At 33.4% G+C, this 20,121-nt stretch overlaps 1 protein-coding gene across 3 annotated transcripts in view; it reads right to left on the bottom strand.

Annotated features, from left to right (window-relative positions):
• Positions 1 to 20,121, bottom strand: part of LOC138704918 (ribosomal protein S6 kinase delta-1) — a 117,756-nt gene that overhangs the window by 67,067 nt on the left and 30,568 nt on the right. The gene's annotated exons all lie outside the window — the stretch shown is intronic.

Below are 20,121 nucleotides of genomic sequence, written 5' to 3'. Positions count from 1 at the left end.
AATAATGAATATAAAGTATGGTACAGTATTACTGACTCACAACATGATGTGCTACAAGTTTACAACTCTTTCTTCTTTATAACATTCACTAAATATATAAGACTTTAATGTGCACTTTATAAGGTGATGTCTTTTCATATCTATCAGTGGACATTCACATTCATGAATGGTAACGACTTAAGTTTGTCTTATGCAGTACTACAAGAAATTAACAGACCACAGAAGCTATCGCAAATTTTTCAGAAAATTAAACCACTGCTCTTTTCGGAATGAATAAACTTCCTTTCACTGTAGAAAACAACCACAACTATTCAAAAAGGTGTTATATAAATATCTAAACAAACAGAAAATATACAGTACAAGATAAAAAGAAAACTTTATTAATGAAGACATTATAATGAGAGAATATGTTCAACTTCGATGTTGTGAATAGGGTTGCCAGATTCTCTCATCAGAAATCCTGGACAGGTGATGATACTGTGTACCTTAACATGACTACACATATGCATTAATTCAGTCTGTAATACAACTGATTTTATTCGTTTTATGTATTTCAAGTAATTACATAGGGCCTAAACGTTTAATTTTGTTACATTTTTGCTAAATTATGGAATTTCCTTGAGATTTTTTTATGAAATCTGGAAAAATAGTCATATTACAATCTGATCTAAACAAAACAAAAAATGCATGATACAGTGTTTAAATTCTGTCAATAATAAATCAACTGGTAAAGAGTAAAGATATTGTATAATTCCTAATAAATATTACAACATTATCATTTTTATTTCAATACAACCCGACAGGAGGCGCCAGAAGGAATTGACAACACTGAACATAGGTTGGACAGGTCTTGAAAAATTGAATAAGGAATTTTAAAAATAATTTTATAGAAATGACCAAAAAATGTATTTTTTCCAATCTTTTTGACATTCCATGACAAATATAACTCAATCCAGGACACAAAGCACACTATTAAAATCCAGGAAAATCCTGGGAAGTCCCATTTACAAAATATTACCAAAATAACTCCATATAAAACACAGAAATGTATTAGCTTTCAAGAATGACACAATAAATACCGTAAAAGGAATTAATAATGATGATGATGATGATGATGATGATGATACTAATAAAATTTAATAATTTTCATCTGCTGTTGAACTACAGTTGACCATGAGGATCCAGAATACAAAAGAATTGTGCAACAATTATATAGCTTAAACAATGAATTTAACAATTATAATAATAAATTAAGATATATAAAACTTTCAATTTCTGAAAAAATAGATATAAACAATATGGAATATATCAAATGGTAACAAGAATAGTTTGAAATATTAATTTGAAAAGTATAAATGGTGGTGAAGAATCCCTAAGGAATCTTTTATAACACAAATAATTATTTCTCGCAAGGTATTTACCATGGAACCTAATTTTATTAAGATTTTTATGTACAAATTTTGTAACATCTCTTCTGGTTCCAAACAATAAACTGTATAGTTTCCAGTTATGTAAAGAGATGTTATATTTTGGCTGCCCACTTACACCGAATTTCTATCCTCCCAACTTCAGTGTCCTCTGTGTCATGCAAATGGCTCCATCATAAACAAAGAACATTTAACCAAATGTACAAAATTAAGTGATTGTGGTCAGAACTTAATGACATTGTATTGGGAAGCAAGCAAAATAAGAACAATAATAATAATAATAATAATAATAATAATAATAATAATAATAATAATAATAATAATTTGTGCTTAGTGTCATTTCACTATACCATACAAATAATTAATACAATAGTTTACTCTACTTTTCAAATATAGATACGTATCTCAATATTAGAAATTAAAACACCACAACCTAATCCATATGTTTTTCTAATTCAGAAGTTCCCAAACTTCTTTAAGGTGTGACCCACTTTTGGGCGAGACTTTCTTCCCTCCTCCCACTACCCCATTCGAAAATATAAATCCTTCTAAAGTCTAAAATAATGATAATTGTACTCAAAATCAGTGGATACCACTCAAAGTATGACCAAATTGATTTATTGAATGAAATTATTATAATTATTTTTGCCAGAAAAGTATTGAAAGTTTCACAGCACACCTAGTGAATCTCATGGCATAGTACAGTTGCGTGCAAATTAATCCGAACACGACATATTTTTACATTTTCTGTCATTGTTGGCCTCACAGCTGCTCATACCGCTTTAATTGACATCTGTAGTACGTGTAATTCCATTGTTGAAGGTCTGTCATTACTTTTTTATAATAAGTGACATTTTGCCTGTCGTTTTGTACTTATAAGCATTTCAGTTGTGTTGAAGACTTAATACTGCAATCCTGTGTACAGCTGTCAAAAGAAAAAGTGGCCGCTCTCCTGGAACAAAGTTCCCTTCGGGTATCTTCGCTATAATTCGGAGACAGGTGATGTTACATGTTGTTGGACCACGTTGCCTGATATCTACAGTTATAATTGAAGTATTCTCTCTGTGATTCGATAGCGTAATGGTAGCGTTCAGGCCTCTTATTCATGAGGTCCTGCGTTCGACTACAACCTCGTGCTTTTTATGTTCTTTTTTGTTATGTTTTTGAGAGAGACAAACTATACATAATGGCTCCTTTCTCTTTTACGATTATTTTAGTAATTAACATCAGGTTCATTAATATATTATGCCATGACTTTATCATTATGATATTGTGGCTGCAAATGGAAAGAAAAAAGATTTTATTCTCAATAAAAATATCTTTCGTGGCATAACCAAAACAAATTTACTGGCGTCGGCCTTAAAACATTCAAACAATTAAGCGTTCAAAAAACAAAACAAAAAGTCACAATTCAATATTTAGTCTATCTTCCTCTTATCTCGATCATCTTGCAGTAGAGTGGGCATGGAATTGACTAGTCTTTGCAAATAGCGACTGTTTTTAGACACGATATTCCAGGCATTCTGAACATACATACATAAGTGTTCTGTCCATGGGCAGGTCTTTCATTGCAAACCCAGCAATCTCCAATCTTTCCTATTTTCTGCCTTCCTCTTAGTCTCCGCATATGATCCACATATCCTAATGTCTTCTATTATTCTTTTCAACCAGAGACCCAACCAATTCCTTTTTCTCTTTCTAATCAGTTTCAGCATCATTCTTTCTTCACTCACTTTTTCAAACACAATTTTATTTCTTATTCTGTCTGTCCACTTCACACGCACCGTTCTTCACCACATCCACATTTCAAATGCTTCAATTCGTTTCTCTTCATTTCGTCGTAATGTCCATGTTCCTTCCCCATACAATGCCACACTCCACACAAAGCACTTCACTAGTCGCTTCCTTAGTTCTTTTTCCAGAGGTCCGCAGAATATCCTTCTTCTTCTATTAAAAGCTTCCTTTGTTCATGTTTGCAGTTTTTCTTGGGAAGGATAGGCCTAAATGCGGTAACATCCCGTTGCTTTCCGCACACCACTATCTCTTTTGCATCTTATTAAATTCCAGGGGACCCAAGCATGGAGATGAGGAGAGTGGATTTGACTAATTGGGCCCTCCGGACTTCACCGAAAGTCACGGCAAGGGTTAAATATTAATTCTATCAGGATGTTTGACCCGATCAGAGACCGGGAAATCTCAATTAGCCTATGCCCCCCACATCCTGGACAAGCTTCTACGAATCATCAGAAAATCTTAGAGTGTGATTGGGCCAATTTTTCCGAAAATGTTTCCACACTTTTGCCCTTGTAGCTCAGCGGACGAACGTCGAAATTTAGATGTCAACGTCTCAGGTTCAATTCCTCGTTACTCCTTTTCATTTTATTGTGGTTCAAGATAGTATAATGTAATAATAGAAAAAGAAAAACTAATACCAGTATTATGCAACTGGATTTTTCCAAACCTAATATTAAATTTATGTTATTTATATCGCTAAAGAACGATTACAATATATTTAACTAGAATATTATTTATACAGTATCACTAAAGAACGATAACAGAATATAAATGATAAATATCGGTTTGTTTAATTAATATAAGATATTATATAATACTTATTTCATTATCTAAATAAAATAACCTATTTTACAAAGAAGGATGGTTATTTGTGTTATAATAATTACTTACATAAAATACAGATTATTTATATTGCGAAAGAACAATAACAATATAAATAACTTGAATATTATTTTATAATGCTAATGAAGGAAAACAGAATATAAATGATAACTTGAATATTATCTATATCGCTAAAGAACGATAACAATATAAAAAACGTGAATATTATTCATATCGGAATTTCACAGATTTATTACAGATGTATTTAAGAAATTGTAGAAGAATAGTAATTAGTAACAGTGTCCTATTTATTCTTCTTGGAGCCAAATTTGTAACTTTTAAAAGTGTGGTTACTATGTTGAAGTGTATGTGTTGTAACGGATGCTTGATTTGTTATGTATGTGAGTCAGTTATGTGATGCTTGATGTCGTCGCAATGTCGTAATTATAGTTTGATTGTGTTTGTATGACTATTGCGTATTAATTTATGATGTATGGTACGGAAGGCTGCATATTTGTGTTATAGAAGTGTTACGTATGTGTGTTGTTAATGTTTTTGTATGTTTCAAATTGATACCTGATATTTATTTTGCAATCGCAATGCCTAATTTACGGTTTGTTTTTGTTTTGTTTACATCACATAAGCTAATTTAATTTTCTTTCCTACTTCTCTTTATGCTTATCTTTTTTGTGTATGAAACTATAGCCCTAACATACATATGTAAAATAGGGCTAACCACCATTGGAGATACAATAATAAAAATTGTTATTCATATCGTTATAAAACGATAACAGAATAGAAATGATGACTTGAATTTTATTCATATCTCTAAAGAACGATAACAAAGTATAAATAACGTGATATCCATAAAGAACGATAACTGAATATAAATGATAATTTGAATATCATTTACATCGCTGAAGAACGATTAAAAAATAAAATGAAAACTTGAAGAAGGCCCGAACCCACAACCTTTGAATCACTAAACAAGCACTCTACCGCTGGCCTACGAGGCGCAGACATGGAACACTTTCATAGTTCGGGAACTGCTTGTACAAGCACATGCATCGTGTAACATCGCTGCGACCCGAAGTGGACTTTGAAAATATTCGCTGTTCACGAGTGCGGCCACTTTTTTTTTTGATAGCTGTACATTCTGTCGTCTTCACAAATGGATACAACTCCACGAAAACGGTCTAAAATTATATAACATTAGCAGAGCATTCTTCTATGACACAGAGGCAAATTGCTGCAGAATGTCACATCGGTTTGGCTACTGTTAATTCGATCATAAAACGATACAGGGAGACTGGATCCATCACACCCCAGAAAAAAGGAAACTGTGGCCGGAAAAGGAAGACTTCACCTGCAGATGACTGTTTAATTGTCAGGAAAAGTAAATTAAATCCTAGACTAACTGCTGTCGACTTAACCCGCGAGTTAATGGCTACCACTGGGACGAATATTCATGACAACAGTGCGGCGTAGGCTTTTGGAAGCTGGACGAAGGGCTCGTAAGCCTATTAAGAAGCAACTGCTAACCCCTGTTATGTGCAAAAAAACGCTTAATGTGGGCAAAATTACATCAACACTGGACAGTGAATGACTGGAAGAATGTACTTTTTTCCGATGAGTGTCATTTCGAGGTCCACGGCCACTGTGTTTCTTATGTACGGAAAGGATCCGAAAAAGTAACAGCAGCTCATCTCCAACAAGCACCCAAATACTCCCCTAAAGTAATGTTTTGGGGTTGTTTTACACATGAAGGGCCTGGAGCATTAATACCTATCAAGGGAATGATGAATTCTGACAAATATATTCACTTATTGGAAACCAGAATCGTACCCCAGCTGCAAAAATCATTTCCGGATGGCAGAGGTGTGTTCCAACAAGACCTGGCACCATGCCATACGTCTCGAAAAACTACAGAATTCTTCAACAAGAAGAATATTCAGGTACTCCCCTGGCCAGGCAACTCACCCAACATCAACCCCATTGAGAACTTGTGGTCAATTTGCAAAAGAAGAATGCAAAAAATGGATTGTTCTACAAAGGAGAAGATGATTTCTGCCCTCATTGGTGTATGGTTTCGCAATGAAGAAATGAAGAATATTTGTGGGAAATTAGTGGAATCCATGCCAAATCGTCTCAGAGCCGTTATTAGGAACAAGGGAGGCCACATAGATTACTGAGGTATGTCTTAGATCCTTTTTTTTATCCTGTTTGAGTGTTTTTGCATAAGTAATTACGTTGTTCGGATTAATTTGCACGCTACTGTAGTGTGCCGCTCTGAACAGTAAAGATAAACTTGATCTCATATAGTTTGACCTATAATGTTACTGCATTTATTGTTTATTATTATTATTATTATTATTATTATTATTATTATTATTATTATTACTTACAAATGGCTCTTAGACAACCCGGACGTTCATTGCTGCTCTGACATATGCTCGTCATCGGTCCCTATCCCGAGCAAGATTAATCCAGTCCTTAGCATCAAATCCCACCTCCCTCAAATTCATTTTAATATTATCCTCCCATCTACATCTCAGTCTCCTCAAAGATCTTTTTTCCTTAGGTCTCCCAACCAACACTCTATGCACATTTCTGGATTCACCTGTACATGCTACATGCCCTGTCCATCTCAAACGTCTGGATTTAATGTTTCTGATTATGTTAGGTGAAGAATACAATGTGTGCAATTCTGCATTGTGTAACTTTCTCCATTCTCCTATAACTTCATCCCTCTTAGCCCCAAATATATTATTATTATTATTATTATTATTATTAGTGATGTCAAGAAAATATAGAATTTTATTAGTGAATATTTACTGGCATATTTTTAAGGTATTTGAAAACCATGTTGGATCCGAAAAACTGTGCCTTAATGTTCAAATTGATTATTAAAACCGTCAAAGCTTAACATTACAAATGTAGTTCAATACACAAATCCTATTTGACACATTATGAGATAAACATTTTTGGGTTGAAGGAGCCATCTTCAGATCAAATAGGTAAATCTACAGATTACATTGTATACAGTAAAAACAGTGAAATATCTACTGAGTGTGCATAATAGGTGACAGTAATGTAGATGAATGTCATTGGTTAAAATTGATGAAAAACATAGAACACTAACAATTATAACAATAAATAATATCAGTATATGATAGTAAATAAAACTATGTGATGGCAGGATATAAGAAGTTTAATCAAAGGAAACTTGTATGTAAGGAAGGAACTTAAGCCGTGCATTGACAAAATATGGCAATATCACGAAACATAAGTTCGTAAAATTACAAAACAGCTGATACAATTGTGTTGACAAATAAAATAAGTATTGTAAAATGATGTCGGCGTATACAAAGAATCAGTTCTTGTGAGTTGTTGCAAGAGAAACATTAGGTTGAGTTGATTGCTAATTAATTACATGTCTTCATACTCTGAAGATGAGACGGAATGTTCATAACAAATTGTGCACAACATTCAGTCTTTAGATCAGCTCATCAAAGGAATAAACACTCTATGTTGAATTGAATTTAAAAAGGGGTGGGGGGCTATGAGATCTATTGCACCTCTCCATCATAATATCATTATCAGTCCAGTAGTTTGATGTTCTTGATGAATTGAATGAAACTACGGACTGGATCAGTTTGTAGCTCATCAATCTTTGAAAAGTGTTAGTTCTTTGATGAGCAAGAGCACTGCAAACACCTAACAGATGAGCTACAAACTCATCTCCTTGTGAACAATGAGTATAAGTTGGGTTGATATTATGTCCCATCCAGTGCAGGTTCTTTTCGAAGGCAAAATGTCCTGTAAGAAAACCAACAGCCCAGGAGAGCTTTCTCTTGCGCAATTTTAACATATCACTTGACCTGCTTTTATCAAAATCTTTTATGAAAGTCTTAAGTGTTTGCAGCCCTCACTTGACTTCCAGTGATTTTGAAGAATGTCGTCCAATACCTGATAACATGCTTAACTGGTCTTGAAGACAGTCCCAGCACAGATCTCAGTCCCATCCTTGGCAGTCTTATCTGCTCTCCCATTACCTCGAATCCCTACATGTTCTGGCACCCATTTCAGTTGAACTGTGTCATGTTCAACCAGTACTGTGAGGGACTTGCAGCATTCTGAGGCCAGTTTCGACTTTACTAAGGGGACCTCAAGTGCCTTAAGTGCCACTTGACTATTTGAAAGTATAAGAATATGTCTACGATTGTAGCAATTCTTAATACTTTTCTTGACACTAGCTAAGATAGCAAAAATCTCAGCCTAAAAACTGTGACATACTGGCCCAAGCTAAAACAAAGCTTGGTGCCATTTCTGAATAATCCAGCACCAGTTCCTGACTTGGTTTTGGAACCAGCAGTGTACCAGGCTGAACTCTTGTTCTCAGATTAACCTGTCTCTCCCATTCACTGTGCTCTGAGTTAGTGACAGTTAATTTTTTTTTTTTTGTCAAACAAAATCTTTGGTTCTACAATGTCACTTCTCATGTTGAGTATCTGATTAAATCTTTGTACCAAGGGAGTTTGAGGTGATGCAAATGTTCAATGTTGAGAATTGTTGTTTGGCAGTAAATTCTGTGGAATGCCATAAAGGTGAGTCCAATCAGCATTTCCATTGCTGTACTGTGAGTTGTTCTGAATGCGCTTGCTATTGCTATGCAGAACACCCTTTGAAATTTCTTAAGTTCAGTCCTGCAATTCCTTTAGACATGCATACACATGTAGCAAGTGAACAACAAACGAATATATTTGCTGACTAAAATCAGAATGTGTGTATAATGCAGCAAAGGCAAACCAATCATTGGGTTTGTCAGTACATCAAAGAAAATTTGTATTCGCTGTGGATGGGATTTGCCATTTGTTTGTAGTTCGTAGCAGAACACAACAGTTAGCTTAATTTCACCATCTGATCCTAAGATGTCGAAACTGGAGTGAACTGAAGAAGTTGTCAAACTTATTGATGTATATAGCAAGCACAAAATTTTATGGAATCTCAAGCATGCTAGATACAACAACAAGTTAGAAAACATGATGCTTGGGAAGCTATAGGGTTGTTCGGCCTGCAAGGTAAGAGAGTCAAACAGGTGCAAAATTTGAAAATTATTTGTGTTTATTTGTTCTTTTTCAGTGAATACATATTTGTTGTTTAATGTAAGGAGCAGAAGTCAGAAAAAAAATTGAATCCTTACTGACATCTTTCCAGAGGGAAAGACGAAAGTCAACAAAAAGATCAGGAATGGAAAGTGACGAAATATACAAATCAATTTGGTTTGCTTATAAACACAAGTCGTTCCTTTTGGATAAATTTACGTCCAGAAAAACAAATGACACATTTATAAGTATTAAGCTCATCACTTTTTATTACGTTTTTCTAAGATTTGTTGATTCTCCAGAAAGCTACACAAAAGAGATATTTCTTTTGCTTCACTGGCTTCTATGAGATGTATATTAGTTGTCCTTTCAGTGTCGTTTCTGTTATCTGAATACTTCACTTACATTTCTATCTGTACACTGTTGAAATAATTTGCTTGGCCTTCCTTCAATTGAAACTGGTCGAAAGTTCATTCACTGTACTTTCTCTGGATCCCTCTATTATTCCTTTGATGAGCTGATATGAACAACATATGGTCGAAATCTACATTTGGCACCTTTTCTCACATTTAGGTACTGCTGTTTAGATAAATTGTTTTCCACAACGAAAGATGATGCATCTCCACCTGAGGGGTTGGATGGGGAGACTTAATGTCAGTTTTATATTAGTTGTTTTTTTCAGTGTCGTTTCTGTTATCTAAATACTTCACAATGAAGACTATTTCACATTTAATTCTCTTACATTTCTATCTGTACACTGTTGAAATAATTTGCTTGGCCTTCCTTCAACTGAAACTGGTCGAAAGTTTATTCACTGCACTTTCTCTGGATCTCTCTAATATTGTTTGTGATAAATTTGTATATATATTTTTTTCACCCAATCCGAATATTAAAAAAAAAAAATAAATAAATAACTCCTTTTATGACGACACAGCACTCAATGTCTATTAAAACTACTGTACTTTGAAGCAATTTAAAATTTTCTCAAATACCTTTCTCACTATGAGAAGAACATTTTTTCAAGGCCTAATTTATTCAATATATATAAGTAAACTGACTCTAAATCATCATCTTTCTTGCACAATATGGGAAGTAACTCCCATCATGACACAACTGGCAGTGCTCCTAAAATGGAAAATTATCCACTAAGGTCATCACTAGGAGCAAATGAAACCACAGGATCTGAAAATACATACTTCAAATCTATGTTTACTTGTAAAAATGAATGTAACCCTCAGTAACCCTAGTAACTAAAAGTCAAAGTGAATATTGGGCAAGTATGAAGGTCAAGTCTGCACATGCTGCATATTGTTAATGTCACATATACAAATTTAGATAGATAATTTCAAACCAAATCCTTATAAACAATGCTCACTGGGGTGCAGATGTTTAATCTCCATATTTTATCTTGATTAAATTTATTTTGTTTCTGCTAGATTTCGATTTTTGTCCTTGTATTAGTTAAGGTCTTGAAACTTAAAGAATTTGGTAATATTTTAGCCTATTTAGAGGGATCTGTGCCTTAATCGATAATCCACGTTGTACCTTGCCTGTGAAGGAATATGGATGGGGGAGTGAGTTGGGAGAAATAAGGAAGGAGAGAAGGAATGATTCGGATAGAGAATTATCTTCTACCAAAGGTTAAAATTTATTTTTATAGTAAGCTGTGTAATAATACATGACTGCATTTGCACAACAAAGGTTCAATTGAGTAATATCGATTCTTGACTTTGACTTTTATCTCTTGCCGAGGAGAATTTCCTCATCTTCATTAACTGTACAACTCAATAACATACAGTGACACACATTTCCTTAATGTGCAATAACTTCAAAGAAGTAAAATATAAATGCTGACTTACTTGGTGAAACAAACCACTACTGAATTGTTAAAATATAATGCAGAAAAAACAGTAACAGATTAAAGTAACAACATGCCTGAATATTAAATACGAAGAAGAGGAACACACTGATTTACTTGACAATTACAGTAAAATTCCTGTAAACCTTCTTTATTTAATACTAGCTATATCTGTGTGCTTCACTGTACTTGTTAGAAACAATATAATATAATTGACTTAAATGTACTATATTTACAATTAATACAGCTTCGTTATCACTTAGTGAATAATAAATTAACTTATTATAATAAGTTGTAAGTCGTTTGCTCCCGAAATGTTTTCAAAATTGTGTTTAAAACTATTAATGTAATTGTTATCAACATGCAATTCTGCTTTTCTCTATATTTCGGTCCTGCTGACTAATCACATTTCTGTACTCGGGCTAGCAGTCCCTTACTTATACTATTTACAAACTTTATACACTGACGTATCATGACCTAAATATCTCCTCTAATTATGTCTTTTGTGCCCCTTCCTTTCATTTATCCCTCCTTCTAATAATTATAACACTTATTATCCTACTTCTCTTCTCTTACTCTCAGCTACACTGAATAACTATTCATACCAATTATTTCTGAATAACTATTCATACCAATTATTTCTGAATAACTATTCATACCAATTATTTCCATTCAACTTCGCTCCCACCTTACTCATAATTAAATATTTCTTTCTTGCAAATAACTTAATTACCTATTAAACTTATTTCATACAGAAGATCTAACTCTTTTTTACTTATTTCAGGAAAACAAATTATGAAATTCACTATAGAAACACTTCTAACACATAATCACATTAGCACTCGTATCCTGTGAACATTGGTTTAACTTGCTTGATAACTTTGGTCTTAGAATCCACTGTTTAAACAAAACAATTCCATAACCTTGAGAAATTGCATCTGATCAATTCCATTTTTTTTCCATTATACAGTAACCCTGCTATTTTTATCCTATGCTGGTACACCATTTCCTCAGATTATATATGGTTTTTTCTTCTCTATTGCCCACTCGTTTCACACTACTAACTCGATTAACACTGTCTATATTTCCCCTTCTTTTCCCAGTGCTTCCTCTTTCTCCACTCTCTTCTTTTGTTGATTCAACATTCTACTCCCTCTTCTGCCTTCCAACTCCAAGGTCACCACCGTCATCATATGATACTTTGCTTATTTCTCCACTTTTCTGCATCTTCCCACTTCTGACTTGGCCTTGGGGTGACTTCATTACTGATCGTCTTCCTGAAGACATAGCCACCACCAGAGAGTTCATTATCACTTGAATGGAATTAGCGGACATTAATGATTTCTTCCGACATCCTTCTATCGCAATCTTCCGTGTCACTGTCCTCATGCCTTCCGCAACTTCACCTCTTCTATTCATTGCACCTTTATTTGCAACCCTTCTTACTCTCTCCTTTATCTGTATTCTTTTTCTTTCATTTATACTGTCTTCATTTGTCGACTAAGTTTTCTAAACAAAATTCGACACTGAATAACTCACAATTAATTTTCAATTTATCCTAAATTAATTTTGCATAATGTCGATTATTCTTAGCTGCTTTCATAAATGGCACTAACAGTATTCTTCTACACATCACCTCGTATTCAAAATCTTTCTCTATACTAATATTCCAGTCTTTCAAGGCTTTCTTACTATCATCATCTTAATGAGCTTCTCCTTAATCATCCAGTTTGCCAGTCTGACCAAAATGGGCCTATTATTCCCGTTTCCCATCCTATACATTTCTTTCACTTGTCCATTTCCAATGTCAATACCTAACCACTCCCAGCACACATTCACTATTACTTCGTATGTGTCCCAACACTTGCTCTTCAATTCCAAAGAAGATTAGATTGTTCCTACTTTTCTCTTCTTCTACGAATTTCACTTTCTTTTTAATAGATTATTCTCATTTTAAAAGAAAAGATTGGAGAATGCTGGGTTTGCAGTGAAAGAACACGTATGTATGTATGTATTTTTCTTTTGTAAATCTTCCTGTTTTCTATTAATAATACTGATGATCTCCCTGAGACTTTCGGTTTCCATTTTACACAGATCCTTCACCTCATTTAATGTTCACTTCAAAACGGCCTGCATATACTACTGCACTTTGCTAAGTTAACAGGCAAGCAGTCAATCATATCTTACTCATCTCGTTGCTCGTTGAGAAATGCAATTCTACTTTTAAGCTTGGTACTATATTAGATCTAACAGACAATTGGCCAGTGTATGAAACAAATTATATGTAAAAACTTAGGGCTGTTACAGTCAGAAGAAGACTTCCACTGAAATGATAAGCCTGTTCTTGAATTTTAAATGTTGGCATAAAATTGCCTTTGTGTATTTCTTTTGTACCAAATGATCCCATTTGAAATAACGCGTTGTACTGTCTTATATTATTTAAACAGTGTGTTGATAACTTCTATAAGTAAGTTTTTAATTGATTTTGGGGGTTATTGAATCTCAGGGAGGAACAACTTTTCCAGCAGTACAACATAATCCGTTTGGCTCATTAGCTCAATTTTTTTTTGCATTGCATTTACTATATATTTTATTCATTTTGCCTATTTGAAAATCATTGAAACTGGCAAAATCAATATTTGGACAGTAATGGAATGCTAACATACTATTGCTGCACAAGTACTAACTCTCGACTATATTGTTATTTCGTAAATGAATCTTCCTTTTTTCCTTACTTTTATTAAGTTTCCGAATTTTGTTTTGCCTTGAATCAGAAGTGTTTCGGTATAACTCAGACTTTTAACTTCGCATTTTGAAGTACAAAAGGCCTACCTATTTAACATTTCAGAGAATACTACCCAAAATGATTAATGTCCAATTTATACTTATTCACTAAAATGAAAAAAGCATAAACTAAATTCAAAGTCCCACACACATTACCGCTCCTCTAGCAGGCAGCAGAGCCTGGAAATTGTCTGCCATAATTCTTGGTAGAGAAAGGAACAATTTTGCGGTGTCCTCTAGTACACGGAAAGAAAAGCATATTTAAATAATTGAAAATAACCTCAAAATTATAACACATAACTCTAGACACACGTTGTGATTACTGGGAAGGTTATATACTTAATAGACAACAGTTCTGTATTGTGCACAACACTCTATACTGGATAATTAACAAAGCCACATCTTCAGCACAACTGACTTGTGGACCATCCCAAAAACCCAAATTCCACCCCACATGCACGAATCATATACTCAGGCAGTTATGCCTACTGTTAGAATTATAAATAAAAACAATTAACAACAGGTATCTTAGTTATAACAACCTCATAAAATACCACGTGAAACTATAAAGTAATTGCATAATTAAAATACGATATTTGATCTAGGGAACATTCGATTTTGATACCAGGATAAATCATTTAACACGTTTCTTAATTGGAATTGTATTAAAAAAATTAAATACCATCATTTTGGTTCAGGGAGCACACATTTGGTGCAAAGATAATTCCTCTTATATGTTTTTTTTTTTTAACTGCTATCGTATCCAAATAATTAAAATACAATTATTTGGTTCAGGAAGCATCCATTTTTGATGCAAGGATAATTCGTTTAACATGTTTCTAAATTAGTTTAATTTACACGAATCCTAATTGTCCTCTGTGCCACTAAGAAGAAATGTCTGCAGAACATCTACAAATCTGTGAAGTTCTACTGTTGGATCCACCACAGAGAAATATTGGAGAGCAAGAGCGTTAATGGCTTCGTTGCCAAAGCCCAGCATTGGATAACAACATGTTTCTAAATTAATCTTGAATACATTATTTAATAAATCACTCCAAACTAATGTCAATATAGTGTAGATTGTGTATAAAAATAATTTTTTGTGTTGGTTTCATTGAGTATCATTGTTTATGTAAATTTAAAAAAATAAAAATCAATGTGGTACATAAATATTATTTTAAGAATCACGTGAAACAAATATGGGTAAATGATGAGCACAGCAATGCCAGTTCGTGGCACTTTGAAAAATGTGTCAACTCGAGTGAGTTCCACAATAAAATACTAATTTTTACTCTATTTCTGTTATATTTTTAGTCCAAGGAAAATACTTGTCTTTTATGACAGCACTTGCAAAAATATGTATAATTATGTTCCGTGGATAAAAAGAAATTAAAACGTAGTATAAAATTAGTATTTTATGTGGACCAACCTAATAAAGTTTAATTAGACATATACATACCATGGCTCACCCAAATACAAAATAAAATTAGATAATAATGTTTCGACAGTGTAACCAGTTTCCTGTGGGTAAGAATCTCTTGTAATCCTATCTCATGGTGGATTTGTGTTCAATCCTTGATTCACCCAGGAGTTAAGCAATGGCATATAGCCCATGTCCATCCAGAGGAAATATACTTTCCAATAATGAAAGAATTATCCAGATTGGTTAAGTAGTTTTTGAGATTACCTCATACAAACACTGTCTCCTTATATATTAATATTGATAAACATTTTCATGCATTTCATAGAAAACAATGATATCAGTATAAAAATAGTGATAAATGAATATCTTCTATTTGTAGTGCAAGGCCACCTTATATAAATGCAGATATATTTGTTTACTTCATTATACCTAATTACCAGTCTGATTGAGGCAACACTGACATAAAACACATTGTTATTTTAAAACTCATATAGGCTATCTCGTTAAGTATGTGTCCTATCAACATTTTGCATAGAATAAAACGTTTTAGAAACATTTTTAAAGCAAATTTTGTTATGTAACATTTTTCCAAAAAGTCAATAATAAGCGAGATATTCCGATTTATGTACTTACTTCAGACCCCTTCATAATGTTATTTTTAAAGAAAGTATTTTGATTACCATATAACCTAAATTCTAAGTGGGACCTAACTCATTTTACATACCGATTTTCATAGAAATCGGTTCAGCCATTATCAAGTGAAAAGGCAGCAGCAGCAGCAGCAGCAGCAGCAGCAGCAGCAGTACTAGTAGTAGTAGTAGTAGTAGTAGTAGTAGTAGTAGTAGTAGTAGTAGTAGTACTAGTAGTAGTAATAGTAGTACTAGTAGTAGTACTAGTAGTAGTAGTAGTAGTAGTAGTAGTAGTAGTAGTAGTAGTAGTAGTAGTAGTAGTAGTAGTATCTATTGGAAGTTCTCCATTCGCCTTCTAGCTTCCCAGTATAACTTAGAGTCCGAATCCAAAAGATTTGATACCAAAGCTGGACATTTTCGTAAATATTCTTGATTCATCAAAGAGTCTTCTAGGTTACAGAGGATGTATTTTGGTGAACCAAAAATTCCAATTTTAAACAGGTGTGCTGCTAAACAGTCATGGCCATAGACAAATAAATAGAGGTCATCATCAGTTAGCATCCGAAATTTTGCTACTGCATCATGTCGAGGAGAATCAGGTATATTATGTTCTTTTTCAGTAAGCAATACTGACCAAGATTTATTATTACTGTTTTCTTGAAATTTCTTTAGAATTTTGATTTGAAATTGTGTTTGTATGAACAATTTGGCACTGTGATAAGATATCTTTTTCAAGGGTACTTGTAATATTTTAGTTCATTTCTTTGCCAAACAATCTGCAATCTCATTGCCCATAATATCACAATGGGCAGGGATCCATTGGAGATACAGGTTTTTATTTTATTTTGCCAGTATGAGTATGGATGATTGAATTTCTGCGATTTTGGAATTTGTAGCAATATTGATTGAAGCTATGGCTTGAGTTGCAGAAATTGAGTCGCTAAATATAACAGCATTTTTTAACATACCAATTTGATGAATAAGTTGTGTTAATGCCCTGATGATTGCTGCAATTTCACCATCAAAGTGAGTAGAACTGTAGATAAATAAAAACTGAATAATTTGGAATATATTCCAGCCCCAGCTGGTTCATCATTTTGGTATTTGGAGCCATCTGTATAAATGTGTAACCAAACTGTGTTGGGGTAGAACGTATTAAATTTATAGTTTCACGAGCAACTTGTTTCAATTCAAGTGTAGATGATTCTTCTCTCTTCAAATCCTTAATTAAATCTGTATTATAATTTATATTGTCATTATAATGGTGATTTATGTAATAGGAACTTTTCTGGTTTCAAATTAAAATTAAATATATCTCTTAGTTTCTGGACTGCCTGTAGAAACCCATTTTGCATTTTCAATTTTCTGAATCTGAATTGGTAGCTTGAACAGTATGTGTCATGTGGTAATCTTATCATTCTTTCATATTGCAACAGTGATTTTTTATGTATCTCCTGTTTTATGGGATAGTTCTTTGTTATTATTTGCATTGCTGTTATTGGGGTAGATTTAACTGCACTAGTGATTAATCTCATAGCATTATTTTGTGTCACTTCTAATTTGTCAATGGTTTTTGTTGATTCTGTAAGTTTTCACATCCATAAAGAATGTGGTTTTATATATGTTTTATAAGTTGTATTCAGTACTGATCTTGAACACCCCCCACTTTGTTCTTGCAAGTCTTTTCAGTACACTGCATCTTGAGTTGGCTTTATGAATTGTATTTTTAACATATTTTTCTCAATCAAGTTTTGATCAAAGTATACTCCTAAGTATTTTGGATTTTGCTGTTGAGAGATTTTATGTCCATCTATTAGTAATTGAAAATTGGGCAATTCAGGACATAAGGAGAAAGTCTGATAAAAGGTTTTATTGATATTAATAGTCAAATAATCATTTTATTAATTTCGCATAAAATTGATAAGGATTTCACAACATCATTAATATGTTCTGTTAGCTTGTGTTGTTGATTATGGGGACCTGAAATCCATATAACCAGATCATAGGCATATAATGCACATTTAACAAATCTATTTTTACTAGATAATTCATAAGGTAGATCATTAATCACTATATTAAATAATATTGGGCTGAACAATGAACCCTGGGTAAACCTTTTCTGGACTGTCGAAATTTAGATAAAGTTTCTCCATACTTTGTACAATATAATCTTTGATTAATAAAGTTGTATATCCATCGGAGTAATTTATCACCTATACCCATCTTATTTAATTTTTCAAGCAATTTTATTCTCCAAACTGATCCATAGGCATCTTTGAAGTTAACAAAAACAGCTAATGTGGTCTCTTTGTTATCCATGTTGTCTTTTATATCCTGATTTAGCTTAAGTGTCTGTTGTAAGTAGTGCGACGGACTCGGAAGCCTGCTGGTGCTTATGTTATCAAGTTCTTATTTTCCAAATGCCAGTTAAGTCTTGCATGTACCATTTTCTCCATTGTCTTTGCGAAAACACAAGTGAGAGATATTGGGCAATAGCTGGAAATATTTTGTGGAGGTTGTTTTGGTCTTAAGATGGGAATTAAAATTGTTTCCCCCCCCCCCCCCCCACACAGAAGGAACATCAGTTTCCTATATTTGATTAAATAATTGTAAGCAGATTTTCATGACAACTGGTCCCAGATGTTGCATAAATTCTGGTAAGATTTTATCTGGCCCAGGTTGTTTCTTCCTTTTCAAGAATCTAGTTGCAATTATTTATTCCTGTCTTGTAAATTTTTCATTAAATTCTTTTACACCATTTTCATTTTTGAAAGACTGCTTCAATTTCATTTTTATTTCTTTTTCATACTGTTTCTGTTCTTTTGTTATGTGGGTTTTTTCTTAGTACAACATTTGGTGAATGCTGTAGCAATTTGTATATCAGAATGTAAAATTTATGTGGTAAGTATAGGCTCTTTCCTTTGTTGATGTATCATTTTATTATCCAAGATTTTGATGAAATTATGTGTTTTGAAGCCATCTTTTCTATAAACAAGATTTTCTGAGAATGTATTGAATGTTTTTTTTCTTTGAAGTACATATTTCTTTTTTCAATAAAGCTGTCTGTTCCAGGAGATTACATCCTGTGGATCTTTTTTATTTTCTAGTTTCCTTCTAACAGCATCTCTGTCATGTTTTAATTTTGTTAAACCTTTAGACCAGAATGGCAACAAATATATAGACACACAGATATACAAACAAAAATTAAAAAAAAAAATATGCGATTGTCAGTCTCAAGATAATTAATTATACATGTTAACACCAATTATAAATGCAAAATCGAAAATTACCAGAAAAATTTAGGTTACAGTTTTATTATTAGTATAGATTTTGTAGCATGCAATTAACTTTGTAGCTGTTGTGTAGTGGCGACTGTGGCAACATTTCTCATTACTGACACTACACAAAGCAGTCAGGTACACAGTTACAATATCTTGGATATAGCATGTGATGAATTTCTATATGTCTCAATGTTTCACAAACATATCTATAGTCAATACTGCATGACAAAAGACTGTACCCATTTCACCTACAACATGTGCAAAATCTTCACAGAAGACACAATGCCAAGCATCTGCAATTCTCCAATGGAACTACATTCACTCATAATAGAATTAGTAATACACGTAACAATCATTTTATAGTCTCACTCATACCAAAAATCACATGGTATTATAGACACAAATTTTCAACTTAATTTCTCGAAAAATGTGTGGTGTGGTATGATGGATGGCATGCTGATAGATCCATTATTTTAGACGACTGCATGGATGGACCAAGGTACCAGTGATTTTTGCAAGTACACTGCTAGGACTACTAAAGAATGTTTCCTTGGCTACATGGTGTGTTATGTACTTTTAGCATGACGGATCCCTTCTCATTATTGGCATCATGTGAGGGCTCATCTCAATACCAAATTTCCTAAACGGTGGATTGGTTATGGCAGTACCATTCCCTGGCCACCAAGATCTCCAAATTCATCTCTTTAGATTTCTGTTTGTGAGGTTGGATGAAGGGTGAAGTGTAGAAAAGGAAAGGGTAATACAAGAGACGAACTGCTTGCTCACTTAATGAATACTGTTGTAGATATCAAGGAATGTAACAATAATTTTCTAGAGGCGAGTAGGTAGACCAAGGAACAGATGGATTGATGATATGGATGAGGATGCAAAGAAAATTCTAGGAGTGAGAAATTGGAAGAGGAAGGTGCTGGATATGCAGACTTGGAGCAGCTTGATTTAGAAGGCCAAGGTCCGATATCAGGCTGTAGTGCCATAGA

Source organism: Periplaneta americana, chromosome 8 (genome assembly GCF_040183065.1).
Source record: "Periplaneta americana isolate PAMFEO1 chromosome 8, P.americana_PAMFEO1_priV1, whole genome shotgun sequence".
In the NCBI taxonomy this organism is placed as follows: Eukaryota; Metazoa; Arthropoda; class Insecta; order Blattodea; family Blattidae; genus Periplaneta; species Periplaneta americana.
Note: the sequence above shows the minus strand (reverse complement) of the source record. Positions and strands in the feature narration are given on the sequence as shown.